Here is a 20,519-nt window from a genome sequence, read left to right on the forward strand (position 1 = left end):
ATAAAAAGAGAAACCACTCAATGGGGAACATATCTGCCAATATATCTCATAAGCGGTTAATAACCAAAATTTATAAAGAACTTGTAAAACTCAACACCAGGAAGACAAACAATCCAATTAAAAAATAGGCAAAAGAAATGAATAGACACTTCTTCAAAGAGGACATACAGATGACCAATAGGCAGATGAAAAAATGTTCAACATCACTAATCATTAGAGAAATGCAAATTAAAAGCACAATGAGATACCACCTCACACCTGTCAGAATGGTGCTCATTAACAAAACAACACATAATGAGTGCTGGCTAGGGTGTGAAAGAAAGGGAACCCTCCTGCACTGCTGGTGAAAATGCAGACTGGTGCAGCCACTATGGAAAACAGTATGGAGATTCCTCAAAAAATTAAAAATGGAACTGCCTTTTGTCCTAGCCATCCCACTTTTAGGAATATATCCTAAGAACACCAAATCACTGATTAAAAAGAAGAAATGCACCCCCATATTCATGGCAGCATAGTTTACAATAGCAAAGATCTGGAAACAGCCCAAGTGTACATCAGTGGATGAGTGGATTAAAAAGCAGTGGTACATATACAAAATGGAATACTATGGGGCCATGAAAAAGAAGGACATTTTACCTTTTGCAACAACATGGATGAACCTGGAAACTGTTATTTTAAGTGAAATAAGCCAGGCAGAGAAAGAAAAATATTATATGACCTCACACATTTGAGGAATCCAATAAACAATGTGAACTGAGGAACTGAATAGAGGCAAAGGAGGGATCAAAGGTACCAGAGGAAAACTGGACAGAGGGAAAGGGAATGAAAGGATGGAATCAGAGAAGGGAAAGAGATTGGTGAAATTATAGATACATAACACAACATTATAGGGAACAAAAAAGCAAATCCCGGAGGGAAAGGAGGCTTTGGGGGGAGGGGGCAAGGGTGATGTTGAGGGGAACATGGGGGTGGGGGATATATTTGGTGGGACACTTGAATCTATGTAAACACAATAAATTTAAATCAATTAAAAATAAAAAATAAAATAAACTTTTAGAACATAATAAAATAAAATAAACTTTCATGCTTGAAGTTAAGTTAGTTACAATTGACGTCCATTCTGAAATAATTAGTCTGATTCTTGGCATAGTCCTCTAGAATAGATTTATCTTCTCATTCTAGAGTCTTTCTTGTTGTTGTCTTGTTTAGTTTTTATTTTATAATCATAAACTTAACTGCAATCCAGCTAGACTTGGAAAGGATAAGGAAAATATAAAACTCAATGAATTTTGATGGGAGCACACATTATAGAACATTCTAAGCAGATAGAGGTATAGGGGTGCTCTCCTGAGCTACAGAAAAAAAATGGTCTGATGGATAAGATAAAATGCAAGTGAAATAGACTTGTCCACAGTCAGCAATGGTGATCTTTTTGCTGGTCTTGCCATTTCTGGGCCCAAAATGCTCTGTGGTTATCCCAATGTCCATACCTTTTTTCAACTGGCCAAAAAACCACATGCTTGTCATCCAACCATTAAGTCTTGGAAGTGCAGATGAAAAACTGGAACCATTTGTTTTGGGTTCAGCATTTGCAATGGACAAGATGCTATAACCTGGGAGTCAAGATAGCCACAGAGTAGGCAGACGCACCAACTCCCACTTCCCAGAGCCAAGGTAGATTGCAACTTAAATCTGAGAACACTCATTGTGAAAGACAAACTTTGGACTGAACTAGGAGGATCCTACAACCAAGATGACCAAAGAACCCATGCTGAATCTAGTAAGAGGAGCGGAGACACAGAGAAGGCTATTCCACTCCCAGGGAGCAGGGACCAGTGTGGCACTCAGGAGGAATTTACATAAAGGGGAGGGCTGTCCAGCGAGTAGCAGGTCCTTATACCCAAAACCAAATTCAAACCTAGAGCCCTGAAGCCGGGAAGGGGTTGATGGACTATATTTGGCTGAGAAAAAAAGCCTGGATATGGTCTGAGAGAAGGGGGCAGGATTCTTAGACCCAGGCTTTGTATTAAAGTAAATGCATGGAGATCCTTGCTCACAGCTACTTTTCCAGAGCTCCAGGAGGATACTCTAACCCCTGTACTGAGTCACTCCCCAAATTTAAAGTGAACCAATATCACCAGCAAAGGAAAGAAAATGCCCCCTCCACCGGAGGCTCCCCTACCCTAGCTAAAACAAGGGCAGTTAGAGCCAGGTGCCATATTAGGGACACAAATAGGGAGTACAGAGGTCTATACCACACTACCAACCGCACTGCTGAGTGCTCACCCCAGGCAGACAGGTTGGAGGTGGCAGGACATGGCTGTGGTTTGAGCGAAAAAGTGCAAGCTGCCCCAGGACCACCATAGCTATTGGGGAAGCCTAGGCATGCGCACACCCCAAAATGGTAGCTAAAATGTCTGGATAGAAAAACACCTGAGGCGAAGAAGTAAGCCACATCTAATACCATACCTAATCACTGAATTATAGTGCTGAGCCCAACAAGTAGCCAGCAATAAAAGACAACAGAAAGTGGAGTTTAGGAGAACTTGAACTTTTAAAGTAACTTTTCCCAGGCCAAGATTAGATAAAAGCAAGCCTAGGAATGCAGCTGATATTCACAACAGCACCTGGACCCAGCAGAGATAGCCACAAGATCCAGATAACCTGTAGCTCCCAAATAGTGGATAAGAACCAGTCACAGGCAGTGACCCCCATGGGTCTCCCCCAGGTCCCAGCCAGGGAAGGCCAAGGCAACACAGACAAAATGGGAAGACAGAGAAGAGCAATCCAAATGACTCAACAAGAGAAACCCTCAGAAAAAGAGCTGAGTGAGATGGATATAAGCAAACTACCGGAGGAAGAGTTTAGAATAATAATTAATAGAATGCTGAAAGATCTTAGAACAACAATGGAAGGTCACAATGTGTACATAAATAAATAACAAGTATTAAAAACGACATTGAAATAATAAAGAAGAACCAATCAGAAATGACAAATACAATATCTGAAATGAAGACTATACCAGAATCAATTAGTAGCAGGCTAGATGAAGCAGAGGATTGAACTGGCGATTTAGAAGACAAGGTAAATAATAACATGGAGCAGTAAAAAGAAAAGAGAATGAAAAAATCTGAGGAACCCTAAGAGAGCTGTGTGACAATCTAAAGAGAAACAACATCCGCATGATAAGAATCCCTGAAGAAGAGAAAGAACAAGGGTTAGAAACTTTGTTCAATCAAATCATAGCAGAAAACTTCCCTAAGTTGAAGCAGGAAAATGTCACACAAATTCAAGAATCACAGAGAATTCCATTAAAGAGAAACACAAAGAAATCTACACCAAGACACATCATAATTAAAATAGCAAAGCTAAGAGATAAAGAGAAAATATTAAAAGCTGCTAGAGAAAAAGGCTATCAACTACAAAGGAGCCCCCATAAGGATGACATCTGACTTCTCAACAGAAACACTTAAAGCCAGAAGGGAATGGCAAGATATATTCAAAGTAATGCAGAACAAGAGTCTACAACCAAGACGACTTTATCCAGCAAGGCTACCTTTTAAAATCAAAGGAGAAATAAAAACCTTCCCAGACAAAAAAAAACAAAAACAAACAAAACAAAAACAAAAAAAAAACCCTCAAGAAATTCATTACAATTAAATCGAGGCTGCAAGAAATGTTAAGGAACTTGCTGTAAACAAAACAAAGGGGAAAAAGAACACAGCAAAAGAGGAATATAGCTTTAAAGAACAAAATGGCAATAAACAACTACATATCAATAATAACCTTAAATGTAAATGGATTAAATGATCCAATCAAAAGACATAGAGTAGCTGCATAGATTAAAAAAAAGGACCCTACATCAAAACAAAAGATGCACATAGACTAAAAGGAAAAGGATGGAAAAAAATATTTCATGGAAATGAAAAAAAAAAGGTGGTGTAGCAATACTTATATCAGACAAAATGGACTTTAAAACAAAGAATATAGTAAGAGATAAAAAAGGTCATTACATAATGATAAATGAAGCAATCCAACAGAAAGATATAACAATTGTAAATATGTACGCACCTAATACAGGAGCACCTAAATATAAAAAGCAGACTTTGATGGATATAAAGGGTGAGATCAACAGCAACACCATAATAGTAGGAGACTTCAATACCTCACTAACATCACTAGATAGATCCTTAAGAAAGAAAATTAACAAAGAAACAGCAGATTTAAAGGACACACTACATCAACTCGATTTAATAAATATCTTTAGAACCTTTTATCATAAAGCAGCAGAATATACGTTCTTTTCAAGTGCTCATGATACATTCTCTAGAACAGACCATATGATAGGACACAAAAGTGGGCTCAACAAATTTAAGACGATTGAAATCATATCAACCATTTTCTCTGACCACAATGGCATGAAACTAGAAATCAACCACAACAGAAAAACTGAAAAATACTCAAACACATGAAAACTAAATAGCATGTTATTAAATAACGAATGGGTTAACAATGAAATCAAAGAAGAAATAAAAAAAATTAGAAACAAACGATAATGAACATATAACAACTCAAAATTTATGGGACACAGCAAAAGCAGTACTGAGAAGGAAGTTCATAGCACTACATGCATTCCTTAAGAAGCTTGAAAAAGCTCAAATAAACAACCTAACTCTACATCTAAGAGAATTAGAAAAAGAACAGCAAGTAAGACCCAGAGGTAGTATCAGGAAGAAAATAATAAAGATCACAATGGAAACAAATGACATAGAGGCTAAACAAACAATACAGAGGGTCAATGAAACCAACAGCTGGTTCTTTGAAAGGCTAAAGAAGATTGATGAACCTTTAACGAGACCCACCAAAAAAAGAAGAAAAAAGACTCAAATAAATAAAATTAGAAACGAGAGTGCAAAAATAACAACTGACACAATAGAAATACAAAATATTGTAAGAAAATACTATGAAGAACTGTATGCCAAAAAACTAAACAACCTAGGTGAAATGGAAAAATTTCTTGAAACATACAATCTTCCAAATATCAATCTGGAAGAATCAAAAAACCTAAACAGACCTATTACAACAATTGAGATTGAAACAGTTATCAAAAAGCTCCCCCCCAAACCCCCCCCCAAAGAGCCTGATGTCTTCACTGGTGAATTCTACCAAGTATTCAAAGAAAAATTAACTCCTATCCTTCTCAAGCTATTTCAAAAAAATTCAAGAGAAAGGAACACCTTCAAGTTCCTTTTATGAGGCGAGCATAATTCTGATTCCAAAACCAGGCACAGACAACACAAAGAAAGAAAATTACAGACCAATATCCCTGATGAATTTAGATGCTAAAATTCTCAACAACATATTAGCAAACCAGACGAGCAATACATAAAAAAATTATACATCGTGATCAAGTGGGATTTCTTCTGGTGAGGTAAGGATGGTACAACATTCGCAAATCAATCAATATGATTCACCACATAAACAAAAGGAAGGAGGAAAACCACATGATAATTTCAATAGATGCAGAAAAAGCATTTGATAAAATCCAGCACCATTTATGATCAGAACTCTTAGTTAAGTGGGAATATAGGGAACATACCTCAACATGATAAAGGCCATCTATGACAAACCCACAGCCAACATCATAATTAATGGACAAAAATTAAAAGCAATTCCCCTAAAATCAGGAACAAGGCAGGAATGCCCCCTTTACCACTCTTATTCAAAATAGTACTGGAAGACCCAGCCACACCAATCAGACAAGAAGAAAAAATAAAAGGCATTCAAGTTGGAAAAGAAGAAGTAAAACTATTGTTGTTTGCAGATGATATGATACTATATATAGAAAACCCAAAACTCTCAGTCAAAAAACTACTGGACCTTATAAACAAATTCAGCAAGGTGGCAGGGTATAAAATTAATGCACAGAAATTAAAGAAATTTTTATACACTAACAATAAAATGTCAGAAAGAGAAGTAAACAATCCCCTTCATTATTGCAACAACAACAACAACAAAAAAGTACTTAGGAGTAAATTTAACCAAGGAGACTAAAGACTTGTACTCAGAAAATTATAAAATATTGATAAAAGAAATCAAGGAAGACACAAAAAAATGGAAGTATATATCATGTTCATGGTTAGGAAGAATAAACATCATTAAAATGTCTATATTACCCAAAGCTATTTACAAATTCAATGCAATACCAATTAAAATACCAATGACATACCTCAAACATATAAAACACATATTCCAAAATTTATATGGAACCAAAAGAGAACACAAATAGCCTCAGCAATCTTGAAAAAGAAGAATAAAGTGGGAGGTATCACACTTCCTGATATCAGGTTATACTACAAGGCTATTGTACCCAAAACAGCCTGGTACTGGCATAAGAACAGGCATACAGATCAATGGAACAGAACAGAGAAACCAGAAATAAATTTTCACCTTTATGGACAATTGATATTTGACAAAGAAGGTAAGAGCTTACAATGGAGTAAAGACAGTCTCTTTAACAAATGGTGTTGGGGAAATTGGAGAGCTACCTGCAAAAAAATGAAACTAGACCACCAACTTACACCATTCACAAAAATAAACTTAAAATAGATAAAATAATTAAATGTAAGCCTTGAAACCATAAGCATCCTAGAGGAAAATATAGGAAGTAAGCTCACCGACATCTATCGCAGCAATATATTAGCTGATTTATCTCCACAGGCAAATGAAATCAAAGACAGGATAAACAAATGGCACCGTATCATACTAAAAAGCTTTTGCATAGACAACACCAAGCCTAGACTCAACCAGCTCTACAAATAAAACACCCAGACACCCAGGCACAATGAAAAGACAAAGAAGTGCAGTCCAAAAAAAACCACAAGAGAGACCTTCAGGAGATGAACTGAGTGATATGGAAATAATCAAACTTCCGGATGCAGAGTTTAAAATAACTATTGTAAGGATGCTTAGGGATCTTAGAACAACAATGGATGGTCATCACAAACACCTAAATAAAGAAATAGCAAGTATAAAAAAGGATATTAAAATATTAAAAAAGAATCAGTCGGAGATAACAAATACAAAATCAGAAATGAAGACCACAATGGAAGGAATTAAAAACAGGATGGATGGAGCTGAGGATCGAATCAGCGAGTTGGAGGACAACTGGAATGAAGGCATGAAAACAGAGAAGAAAAAAGAAAAGAGACTCAGAAAGTCTGAGGAAACTCTTAGAGACCTCTGTAACAACATAAAGAGAAATAACATCCGCATCACAGGGGTTCTTAAAGAAGAAGAGGAAGAAAAAGGGATAGAGGACTTATTAATCATATCATAGCTGAAAACTTCCCTAAATTAATGCAGGAGAAACTCTCACAAATTCAAGAAGCACAGATAACTCCACTAAAAAGAAACCCAAAGAAATTTACACCAAGACACATCATAACTAAAATACGAAAGCTAAGTGATAAAGAGAAAATATTAAAAGCTGTAAGAGAAAAAAAGACTTTCACCTACAAAGGAGCCCCCATAAGAATGACATCAGACTCCTCAACAGAAACACTTGAAGCCAAAAGGGAATGGCAAGAAATATTCAAAGTAATGCAGAAAAAGAACCTACAACTAAGACTACTTTATCCAGCAAGGCTATCATTTAAAATTGAAGGAGAAATAAAAAGTTTCCCAGACAAAAAAAAAAAACAAAACAACTCATGGAATTCATTACAACCAAACCAATGCTGCAGGAAATGTTAAGGGGCATGGTGTAAAGAAATCAAAATGAGAAAAGAAAATAACAAAAGAGGAATACAGCTTTAAAGAATAAAATGGCAATAAAAAATGACATGTCAATAATAACCTTAAATGTAAATGGATTAAATGATCCAATCAAAAGACATAGGATAGCTGCATGGATAAGAAAACAGGACCTGTACATATGCTGTCTAGAAGAGACACACCTTAAAACAAAAGATGCACATAGGTTGAAGGTAAAAGGATGGGAAAAAACATTTCATAAAAATGGAAATGAAAAAAAAGCTGGGGTAGCAATACTTGTATCAGACAAAATAGACTTTAAAACAAAGAATATAGTAAGAGATAAAGAAGGCCACTACATAATGATAAAGGAAGCAATCCAACAGGAAGATATAACAATTATAAGTATCTACGCACCTAATATAGGAGCACCTAAATATAAAAAGCAGACTTTGATGGATATAAAGAGTGAGATCAACAGCAACACTATAATAGTAGGGAATTTTAATATCCCACTAACATCACTAGATAGATCCTCAAGAAAGAAAATTAACAAAGAAACAGCAGACTTAAAGGACACACTAGATCAACTCGATTTAATAGATATCTACATAACCTTTCACCCTAAAGCAGCAGAATATACATTTTTTTCAAGTGCTCATGGTACATTCTCTAGGATAAACCACATGTTAGGGCACAAAAGTGGTCTCAACAAATTTAAGAAGATTGAAATCATATCAAACACTTTCTCTGATCACAATGGAATGAAACTAAAAATCAACCACAACAGAAAAGTTCAAAAATTCTCAAACACATAGAAACTAAATAGCAAGTTGTTAAATAATGAATGGATCAAGAATGAGGTTGAAGAAGAAATAAAAAATTCCTGGAAACGAATGATAACGAGCATACAACAACTCAAAATTTATGGGAAACAGCAAAAGCAGTACTGAGAGGGAAGTTCCTACCACTACAGGCACACTTTAAGAAGCTAGAAAAAGATCAAATAAATGACTTAACCCTGCATCTAAAAGAACTAGATAAAGAACAGCAAGTAAAGCCTAAATGTAGTAGAAGGAAGGAAATAATAAAGATCAGAGCAGAAATAAATGACATAGAGACTAAGGAAACAATACAGAGGATCAATGAAACTAGGAGCTGGTTTTTTGGAAAGGTAAACAAGATTGATGAACCTTTTACTAGACTCACAAAGAAAAAGAGAGAGAGGACTCAAATAAATAAAATTAGAAATGAGAGGGTAGAAATAACAACTGACACAACTGACACAATCCTTTCTTACGAAGGATTGTAAGAAAATACTATGAAGAACTATATGCCAAAAAACTAGACAACCTAGATGAAATGGACAAATTCCTTGAAACATACAATCTTCCAAAAATCAGCCTGGGAGAATCAGAAAACCTAAACAGACCAATTACTCCAAATGAGATCAAAACAGTTATCAAAAAACTCCCAACAAAGAAAAGTCCGGGGCCAGATGGCTTCACAAGTGAATTCTACCAACTATTCATAGAGGAACTAACTCCTATCCTTCTCAAGCTATTTTAAAAAATTCAAGAGGAAGGAAGACTTTCAAGTTCTTTTTATGAGGCGAGCATAATTCTGATTCCAAAACCAGGCAAAAACAACACAAAGAAAGAAAATTATAGGCCAATATCCCTGATGAATATAGATGCTAAAATCCTTAACAAAATATTAGCAAACCAGATCCAACAATATATATATAAATAAATCATACACCATGATCAAGTGGGATTTAATCTGAGGAGGCAAGGCTAGTACAATATTCGCAAATCTATCAATGTTATTCATCACATAAATGAAAGGAAGGAGAAAAACCACATGATAATTTCAATAGATGCAGAAAAAGCATTTGATAAAATCCAGCACCCATTAATGAGCAAAACTCTCAGCAAAGTGGGAATACAGGAAACATACCTCAACATGATAAAAGCCATCTATGAGAAACCCACAGCCAACATCATACTCAATGGGCAAAAATTAAAAGCAATCCCCTTGGCTCAGGCCAGTTGGCTCACTGGTAGAGTGTCGGCCTGGCATGCAGGGGACCCGGGTTTGATTCCCAGCCAGGGCACACAGGAGAAGTGCCCATTTGCTTCTCCACACCCCCTCCTTCCTCTCTGTCTCTCTCTTCCCCTCCCGCAGCCAAGGCTCCATTGGAGCAAAGATGGCCCGGGCGCTGGGGATGGCTCCTTGGCCTCTGCCCCAGGGGCTACAGTGGCTCTGATCATGGCAGAGCATCGCCTCCTGGTGGGCAGAGCGTCGCTCCTGGTGGGCGTGCCGGGTGCATCCCTGTCGGGCACATGCGGGAGTCTGTCTGACTGTCTCTCCCCGTTTCCAGCTTCAGAAAAATACAAAAATAAAAATAAAAAAAAGCAATCCCCTTAAGATCAGGAACAAGGCAGGGGTGCCCCCTTTCACCACTCTTATTCAACATAGTCCTGGAAGTCCTAGCCACAGCAATCAGACAAGAAGAAAAAATAAAAGGCATTCAAGTTGGAAAAGAAGAAGTAAAGCTATCATTATTTGCAGATGATATGATATTGTATATAGAAAATCCTAAAGTCTCAGTCAAAAAACTACTGGACCTGATAAATGAATTCAGTAAGATGGCAGGATATAAAATTAATACTCAGAAATCAGAGGCATTTTTATACACCAACAGTGAACAGTCAGAAAGAGAAATTAAGGTAACAATCCCCTTTACTATTACAACCAAAAAAATAAAGTACCTAAGAGTACAGTTAACCAAGGAGACTAAAGATGTGTACTTGGAAAATTATGAAAGATTGATAAAAGAAATCAAGGAAGATACAAACAAGTGGAAGCATATACCTTGCTCATGGTTAGGAAGAATAAACAATATTAAAATGTGTATAGTACCCAAAGTAATTCATAAATTCAATGCAATACCAATTAAAATACCAATGACACACTTTAAAGATATAGATCACATATTCCAAAAATTTATATGGAACCAAAAGAGAACACGAACAGCCTCAGCAATCTTAAAAAAGAAGAATAAAGGGGAAGGTATCACACTTCCTGATGTCAAGCTATACTACAAGGCCATTGTGCTCAAAACAGCCTGGTACTGGCATAAATACAGGCACATAGATCAATGGAACAGAATGGAGAACCCAGAAATAAACCCACAGCTCTATGGACAACTGATATTTGACAAAGGAGGTAAGAAAATACAATGGAGTAAAGACAGCCTCTTTAACAAATGGTGTTGGGAAAATTGGACAGCAACCTGCAAAAAAATGAAACTAGACCACTAACTTACAGCATTCACAAAAATAAACTCAAAATGGATAAAAGACTTAAATGTAAGGCGTGAAACCATAAGCATCTTAGAAGAAAACATAGGCAGTAAGCTCTACGACATCTCTCGCAGCAATATATTTGCTGATTTATCTCCACAGGCAAGGGAAATAAAAGACAGGATAAACAAATGGGTCTATATCAAACTAAAAAGCTTTTTCACAGCCAAAGACAATAAGAACAGAATAAAAAGACAAACTACACAATGGGTGAACATATTTGACAGTATGTTTGATAAGGGGTTAATAACCAAAATTTATAAAGAACTTGTAAATCTCAACACCAGAAAGACAAACAATCCAATCAAAAAATGGGCAAAAGAAATGAATAGACACTTCTCCAAAGAGGATATACAGATGGCCAATAGGCATATGAAAAAATGCTCAACATCATTAATCATTAGAGAAATGCAAATTAAATCCACAATGAGATATCACCTCACACTGGTTAGAATGGCACTCATCAACAAAACAACACAGAATAAGTGCTGGCAAGGATGTGGAGAAAAGGGAACCCTCCTGCGTTGCTGGTGGGAATGCAGACTGGTGCAGCCACTGCAGAAAACAGTATGGAGATTCCTAAAAAAATTGAAAATCAAATTGCCTTTTGTCCCAGCCATTCCACTTTTAGGAATATACCCCAAGGACACCATGGAATGGTTCCAGAAGGAGAAATGCACCCCCATATTTATAGCAGCATTGTTCACAATAGCGAAGATCTGAAAACTGCCCAAGTGTCCGTCAGAGTACAAGTGCGTTAAAAAGCTTGGTACATATATACTTTGGAATACTACTCAGCCAAAAGAAATGATGACATCGGATCATTTACAATAACATGGATGGACCTTGATAACATTATACGGAGTGAAATAAGTAAATCAGAAAAAACTAAGAACTATATGAACCCATGTATAGATGGAACATAAAACTGAGACTCAGAGACATGGACAAGAATGTGATGATAGCAGGGAGTGGGGTGGAGGGGTGGGGAGGGGGCGAGGAAGGAGAGGGAGGGAGTGGGGGGAGCGTAGGGGCACAAAGAAAACCAGATAAAAGGTGACGGAGGACGATTTGACTTTGAGTGAGGGGTATGCAGCATAATCAAAGGTCAAAATAATCTGGAGATGTTTTCTTGGAACATATGTACCTTGATTTATCCATGTCACTGCATTAAAATTGATAAAAATAAGATTAAAAAAATTAAAAAATTTTAAAAAGCATAAAAAAAGCTTTTTCATAGCTAAAGACATTATGAACAGAATAAAAAGACAAACCACACAATGGGAGAACATATTCGACAATACATCTGATGATAAGGGTTTAATAATGAAAATATATGAAGAACATTTAAAACTCAACACCAGGAAGAAAAACAATCCAATCAAAAAATGGGCAAAAGAAATGAATAGACACTTCTCCAAAGAGGACATACAGATGGCCAATAGACATATGAAAAAATGTTCAACATCACTAATCATTAGAGAATTAAAACCACAATGAGATATCTTCTCACACCAGTCAGAATGGCGCTCATCAACAAAACAACACAGAATAAGTGCTGGCGAGGATGTGGAGAAAAGGGAACCCTCCTGCACTGCTGGTGGGAATGCAGACTGGTGCAGTCACTGTGGAAAACAGTATGGAGATTGCTCAAAAAATTAGAAATGGATCTTTCCTTTGACCCAGCCATCCCACTTATAGGAATATATTCCAAGGACACCATATTACTGACTGAAAAAAAGAAATACGTCCCCATGTTTATGGCAGCATTGTGCACAATAGTGAAGATCTGGAAACAGCCTAAGTGTCGATCAGTGGACGAGTGGATTAAAAAGCTGTGGTACCTATATATAATGAAATACTATGGGGCTATGATGAAGAAGGAAATACTACCTTTTGCAGAAGGATAGATGGATCTGGAAACTATTATGTTGAGTGAAATAAGCCAAACAGAGATAGAAAAATATTATATGACCTCACTCATTTGAGGAGTCCAAGGAACAATGTAAACCTAGGAATGGAGTATAACCTGAGGGATAAGGGGAGAAAGCTGTTGGGAGGGTGTCGGGGAGATGTTGGGAATACCGGGGGGGGATGATTTTGGGGAGGCACTAGAATCTATGTAAACACAATAAATAAATTAATAATAAAAAGATGCCATAATCTGTATGATGCAAGTCATATCAAAATTCAGAATGAAATTCTCATCAAAATTCTCCCCATAAGTAGCCTTGCCGTCTGTATAATTATCACGTGCAAAGACACCACTCTGGCACATAAATCCTGGAGTAATTACTTGAAAGCAGTAACTTCTACAACCAAATATTTTTTCCCCAGTCCTCACAGCATTAAAGTTTTCTGCTGTCTTTGGAACTTTGAAAACTGCTTGATGGAGACGTGTTACAAGGGCATCAATAGCAATGTCCAGAAAAAAGTGCAGTTCACCATGGCTGAGCATGGGCAACTCCAAATCAGTGCTGTTGCAGCGCTTCTCTCTAGTTTCTGTCATTGCCTCTATTTAGTAGTTTCCAAGGAAGGAAATCACTTCCAAAAGCTTTCTGTGGCAACAACTGGATCATAGTGAAAATTGAGTATCACAATTTTAATCTAGATTATCTGGTAATCATTGTTGGTGGGATCTTCCATTTTTCTGGAATTTTGTTTGTATTAGGGGGAGTTCAACACTGCCAGTTTCTCCACAATCCATCTGATTTGTGCAATAGGACAAAAGAACTATGCATGCCCAGCATATTCTTTCCTTTCACTTCTGCTCACTTACCCAGAATGTACTTTTGCTGTGCATACTGAGTAGGCTCTGCACCATAGGTTTCACAGTGAGCAAGACCTGGGTGCTTCATTCCAGGAACTGAAACCACTTAGTGAGGAGTCATACAAGTAAATAAACAAGAAGAAGCAATAAAAATAAAATGGGAGAACCCCGGTGGTAGAGGAAAACTCTTGGGGCCTAAAGGAGGTACATATGACCAACTGCATTATCAAGTGTCTAGAATTAAAAAGTTTAAGTTAGATAAATATTTACTGAGCAACAACTTGTGATTTGCTCTTTCAGCACATATAGTAAATGTCTCCTCTGGGTAAAGCCCTGTGCTAAGAACTAAAGATATAAGAAAAATAAGATACAGTCCATGTCCTTAAGGAACTCATATTCTAATGGGGAACACCTCTAAGTTAATTAAAACTTTCAGTAGAGTGAAGAGATGGGACATGCAAGAATAACTGTTGGAGAACAGAGAAATGGCCATTAGTGCAGCCCAGTTACCACAGAAGGCTGCCTAGAGGAGATAACTTCTAAATTGATTCTGGAGGAATGAAGAGAATTTAATGGGTTGAAAAATATGGGCACTTTAGGCTTGTCTGGGTAGCTCAATTTGTTAGGGTAACATCCTGAAGCATAAAGGTTACTGGTTTGATTCTGGTCAAGGCACATACAGGAACAGATTGATGTTCCTGTCTCTCTCTCTTCCTCTAAATACATGCAAGTTCAATCCAGACAGATGAAATAACATAGTCAAGAGAAACTTGGTTTTGATCCTTTGTAAAAACAAATCAGATGGGGCTAAGTCTAAAAGTAGTGGTCAAAAGATTTTGGGTTATAAAGTTCCAAGGAATAGTTGATGAGGGCCTGAGCTAGGTCAGTAAGAGAAGTAAAAGAAAACAGAGAGATGTGGAATTTTTTGCGAGGTAGACTGATGAATGCATGGTTAGATGTGTGGCTGATAGAGAAGAGATCATCTCTAATGACTTTCACTTTTCTGGTTTGTGTTCTGCTAATATTAGAGATATAGTAGGAGTAGGAGTGGTGGAGGTGGGAGGAAGATAATGAGCTAAATTTTGGACACATCAAATTTGAGATCTCTCTGCATCATCCAGGTGAAAGATATTTTGCAAAAATGATTAACCTTGCTACTTCCTCTTCTTTTCTGATCTAAATCTAGGGTTTCTTTTGAAGTAATCTTAAACAGACATAGAAGTAACACCTAAGAAGACTTGGAACTCTACCAGATATAAAATAAAAAATGAAACTCATCAGATCTTACTAATCTCTCCGTGTCTCCCTATTTGATGTGCTTGCTATTCCTGCTGAAGTTGTCTAAGTAACAATACCACAAAATACTCTGGGAGAAAAATTAAATTGGCAAAATTGTCACAAAATATACCTTTTTTCACACACATTGTGGTTTCTGTGGTAAATAAGAGAAAAATAAACCATAAACACAAAAGAATTGCATGCCCATGTTCTTCTAAAATGACTATTGAGGGAAGAAAAAAATGTGTTGGTTTTGTTTTTATTTCTGTCACTTTTCAATTAAACTTGTTGATATATAATTCACATATCATACAACCAAAGCATTTGTCATCACTCCTAAGATGGTGTAACTTCAAGCATGAACACAGTTACCCTAAGATAGCAGTGGTTTTAGTGTGGATCTCTTTGTCTCTTTCCTTGCTATCTCTATTAAGCTGTCTGTCTCCTTTTGTTAGGCTGCACTAATTTCTGAATAATTTCTCTACTGTTGTCAACAATTTTGGGAGGCATAGATAGATTCAATTTACTTCCAACAGAGTTAGCTTCACAATACAAGTCTTTGAAGTTTGCTTTAACTCCAGGAGGGCTCTTCTTAGCTGGGTTATCTCTGTTAGACAATATGGACTATGTTTTGTCTTGTTACTCTCAAAGGGTTACCAACTTCTTAGTTGCTCACTATCAAAATCTCCACTGTTTTTGAGAGCACATGTAGGCTTGAATTTCCACATATTTTTGCATAAAGTCACTTCCTTTGTGGAACACTTTAGAACTTTCTGTTGTTTTGGTATGACTCTCCCCCTGAGCCATTGTTTTGAACATTGGATGGAGATAGTAGCTTCTGGTTTCTTCAGTTTTCTTCTTCCAGTATAGAACCTCTGCCCTACAAGCTAATAGGGGATGAACATGATCAGGGTCCCAGTATTCTTTCTAAAATATATAAAGTACTCATACAAATCAATAGTAAATATAGAAACAATTCAATTTTAAAAATGGGCAGAAGGTCTGAATAAACAATTTTCCGAAGAAGAAACACAGATGGCCCAACAGGTATATAAGAAGGTGCTCCACATCACTAATCAACAGGGAGGTGCAAATCAAAACCACAAATGAAATATCACCTCATACCTGTTAAAATAGCTATAATCAAAAGCATAAGATATAACAAGTGTTGGCAAAGATGTAGAGAAAATGGAACCTTGGTGCACTACTAGTAGGAAACATAAATTAATACAACCACTATAGAAAACAGTATGGAGGTTCCTCAAAAAATTAAGAATAAAAAAACAATATGGCCCAGAACTTTTACTTCTGGGTATTTATCCAAAGGAAACAAAAATACTAACTTGAAAATATATACTTTCATGTTCATTGCAGCATCATTTATAATAGAAACAAGCTAAGTGCTTATCAATGGATAAATAGATAAAAAACACAGAGAGAGAGAATGGAATATTAACCACCAAAAGGAAAAAAAATATTGCCATTTGGGACAACATGGATGAACCTAGAGGTATTATGCTAAATGAAACAAGTTATACAGAGAAGTACAAATATCATACGATTTCACTTGTAAGAGGAATTAAAAATATATATTTCAGGTGGTTTTCAGAGACAGAGGAGAGAGGTTGAGCAAAGTGGGTAAAGGAGATCAAGAGAAAAAAATTCTAGTTACAAAATAAATAAGTTATAGGAATGTAATTAACAGCATGGTTTGTATTATATTGATTGCATATTTGAAAGTGGCTAAGAGAGTGGATCTTAAAAGTTCTCATCACAAGAAAAAGATTTGTAATTATGTGTGGTGATCACTGGGGAACAAAATTTTTGTTGCATCCACAAAACACTTGTTCTTACTTAATTTGAGTGTGCTAATCTCAAATCTGACATTAGTTTTTCTCTGTAAGCTACAGGGTTTTTTTAATTCAATATTCAACATTTAGTTTAATATAATGAAGTAGGATGTCTTCTTGGGCATCATCTTTGTGAAAATATAATAACTTATATAATGCAGTAAATATACTCATACACTAAGAGACATAATTGCATCAGTATTTGTCTAAAATTTTGAAATAGAACATATTAAAACACTTATTTTAATCATAAAATTTACGCAAAAGTTATTTAAATTCCATTCAGGCAAAAATTTGCGTTTGTAGCTCTTGCGTTTTTGTGCTTGTTGAGGACAATCTAGTTTGATGCTCCAGCAGTAGTCTGCTCATCACTAACAGCTCCAAGATTTTTGGGAAACTTATCAAGGTGACTATTTAGGAAGTGAATCTTAATGCTCATGTTACATCTAATCTCACGGAAAGCCAACAGCATCCTTTGAGCCAGAAGTTCATAGTTTTCTGCTTTTTTGTTGCCAAGGAAGTTCTGTAAAACTGCCACAAAAGACTGCCATGCTGCTTTCTCCTCCATATTTATCTTCCTGGCAAATTCTTCATTACATATGAGGGTTCGAATTTGAGGTCTGTTGAATACACCTGTTTTTATCTTCATGAAAGACAAGGCAGGAAAAGCGGAAATAATATGTTGAAAGCATTCACTTTCTCTATTCAAAGCCTGAACAAACTACTTCATTAAGCCAAGTTTGATGTGAAGTGGGGGGAAAATGATCCTGTCTCGATTAACTATAGGTTCAGTCACAATATTTTGTATCTCTACTTCCAGAGCTTCATGTTTTGGGCACTCCTTCTGTGTCCAGTGTTTCTCCCGAGCTCAGTTGTCCCAAAAACACAGAAGAAAAGTTTTACTTTGTGAAACTTCTCTGTTGTCCTAGCTGGAAATTTACCATTTTGAGTTCCACACAAATGATCCAGTTATGCTCCTCATACTTCAGAAAGTCGAGGACAATTTTTATGTCATTACAATATTATCACAGATGAGTTGAATAACCAGTTGGATCTGCTGCTTAAACATTAACATTGTGTAGGAGAACACATTTCAGACTCTGGTTAGAGCTGTCAAGAAATAGCCATCATTCTGTTGGACTATAAGTGGTAACACCTAGCTGCCTAAGAAGACTACTGATATCATGACAGTAAACAAAGTGTTTGTCTTTGAAAAAAAAAGTCCACAAAAATTTGTTCACACTCTCTGAAATGGGATACTTTAGCTGACTGGTGAAGTACATTCTTTTCATGAAGCCTAGCGGCTAACAACTCAGCTCCTTTCTCTGATAGGCCCAAATATCTTACTAAGTCATTCAATTCGGGTTGGCTAAACTGATGAGGGGTTAATGACTGCTTGGCATCAGAAGAAGAGGGTGTTCTTATCAGGTAATAATTTTTTACATTTAAAAACAACTACAATTATGTCAAAGTGATGTTTGTAAAACATTAATTGCCTTGTGGTTATGTTCAGTCCAAGAGTTATTGCCCTTTAACTCCAATTTAAAAACTAATGCATGTCATTAACTGTAACAAAAAGAAATTAAAATTGCATAAAAACTAGAGCATGCACCAAGAAACAAATTTCAGATTTGGAATCAGCGATGCAGAAATATATAAAAACAGTTCTAAAATCTCATGCAACAGAAAAAAAAATGTTCCCTAATTATAATTCAGGTGATCATGTCACAATATATCTAAGTATCAAATGATTATGTTGTACACCTGAAATAAATATAATGTTTCATGTCAATTATCTTAATTTTTTAATTATATTTTTATTTATTTAGGGAGAGAGAGAGAGAGAGAAAGGGAAAGATAAAGAGAAGGAGGGAAGAGCAGGAAGTATCATCTCACATATGTGCCTTGATCAGGCAAGCTCAGGGTTTGGAACTGGCGACCTCAACACTCCAGGTCGATGCTTTATCTACTGCTCCAGCACAGGTCAAGAAATTATCTTAATTTTAAAAAGGAAAATAAATACATATTTTAAGAGAAAAAAATAGAGAAAGTACATGGGTTAAATGGATTTTTATGTTTACTGAAAAACACAAAATGTGATCTCACAAATGACCAAGTTCCAACCTGCATGATTCTTTTTATGCCTTGAAGTAAAAATAATAATTGGATTTCAAAGTAGTTTGGAATAATTTTGCACCTTTAATTATATAATCCTTTTCAGACATACTTACAATGCAATTTTCACACATGTAGTAAAATTAGTCAAGGTCAATAACTTGAACAGGACACTTCTGGTCCATTCTAAATCAACTTGTACCCAAGGAAAGAGGTAGTCAGGTAGAAGGAAAGCTATGGCCATGTTACTTACTGACTTACGATTATTTCTAAGATATTTAATAATTCCTGACCTTAATTACCTCAATTATATGTTTGTTTGGGGGTGTTTTTTGCATAAGTTGAAAGAACTTAAAAAAATTCTTGGGAGTATTTTATGAGATATAAAACCTGGAAAGCTAGGGGAAGTTTCATGTGTCTTGAAATGAGCTCATGGCCTGACCTGTGGTGGCACAGTGGATAAAGCATCGACCTGGAAATGCTGAGGTCACCAGTTCGAAACCCTTGGCTTGCCTGGTCAAGGCACATATGGGAGTTGATGCTTCCTGCTCCTCCCTCTTCTCTCTCTGTCTCTCTCTCCTCTCTCTCCCTCTCTGTCTCTCTCTCCTCTCTAAAAATGAATAAATAAAAAAAGAATAATAAATAATAAAATAATAAATAAATAAAGTTTGAAATGAGCTCATTTTATAAAGATGATATACTGTACTGCTCCCTCAGAGAAAAAATGGAAGCTACTTTTTGCCTAACAAAATGAGTTTAACTATATGAACAACTTCAAGACATAACAAGGAACTCAATTATATAACTTTTAACCAAAGTTTGATGGATGACAACCACATAATACCAGTGTGAGAGATACTCCTGATCTCTCCCCTTGAAATTTCAACAAATTAAACAAATACAGTACAGTGAAAAAACCCCAGCTGGGCTCACAAGCCTGTTTGAAAGATTAATTAAAGGTGGGATGGGCTGAAGGGGAAGGGACAGAAGATAAAACACATTTATGGTAACCTCTGGAGAATAGACAAAATCAGAGTGACTGTTCATTTTTGTTTGTTTGTTTGTTTTTTTCTCTGCTGAACTACAAGGAGGGATGAAGTTCAGGCTATCTGTGTTTTGTCTGAGGAGGTACATAAAGGGAAACCTTGAGTGACTGGGACTCCTTCTTCCAGCAGGAGCAGTGAGATAGAGTCAGAGGGGGAAAAATAACCAAAGCATCCAAAGACAAAAAAAACTAAAGTGCAACCCACCAGCCTCCCAGATTCCACCTCCCTTACCTCGTGATACAGAGAGTGGCAGAGACAAACCCCACAGCTAGCTCTCAAGAGCTACTCTCTCCCTTGAAGAACAAAGGTGTTCCACCTCTGATCCTTGGTCTGTTGA

The 20,519-nt window shown here is 36.4% G+C and overlaps 1 pseudogene; it reads right to left on the bottom strand.

Moving 5' to 3' along the window:
* Positions 1-1,317: 1,317 nt before the first annotated feature.
* On the bottom strand, positions 1,318-13,632 carry LOC136386499 (peptidyl-prolyl cis-trans isomerase A pseudogene; annotated as a pseudogene).
* Between the last annotated feature and the right edge of the window lie 6,887 nt (positions 13,633-20,519).

This window comes from Saccopteryx leptura, chromosome X (genome assembly GCF_036850995.1).
Source record: "Saccopteryx leptura isolate mSacLep1 chromosome X, mSacLep1_pri_phased_curated, whole genome shotgun sequence".
Lineage (NCBI taxonomy): Eukaryota > Metazoa > Chordata > Mammalia > Chiroptera > Emballonuridae > Saccopteryx > Saccopteryx leptura.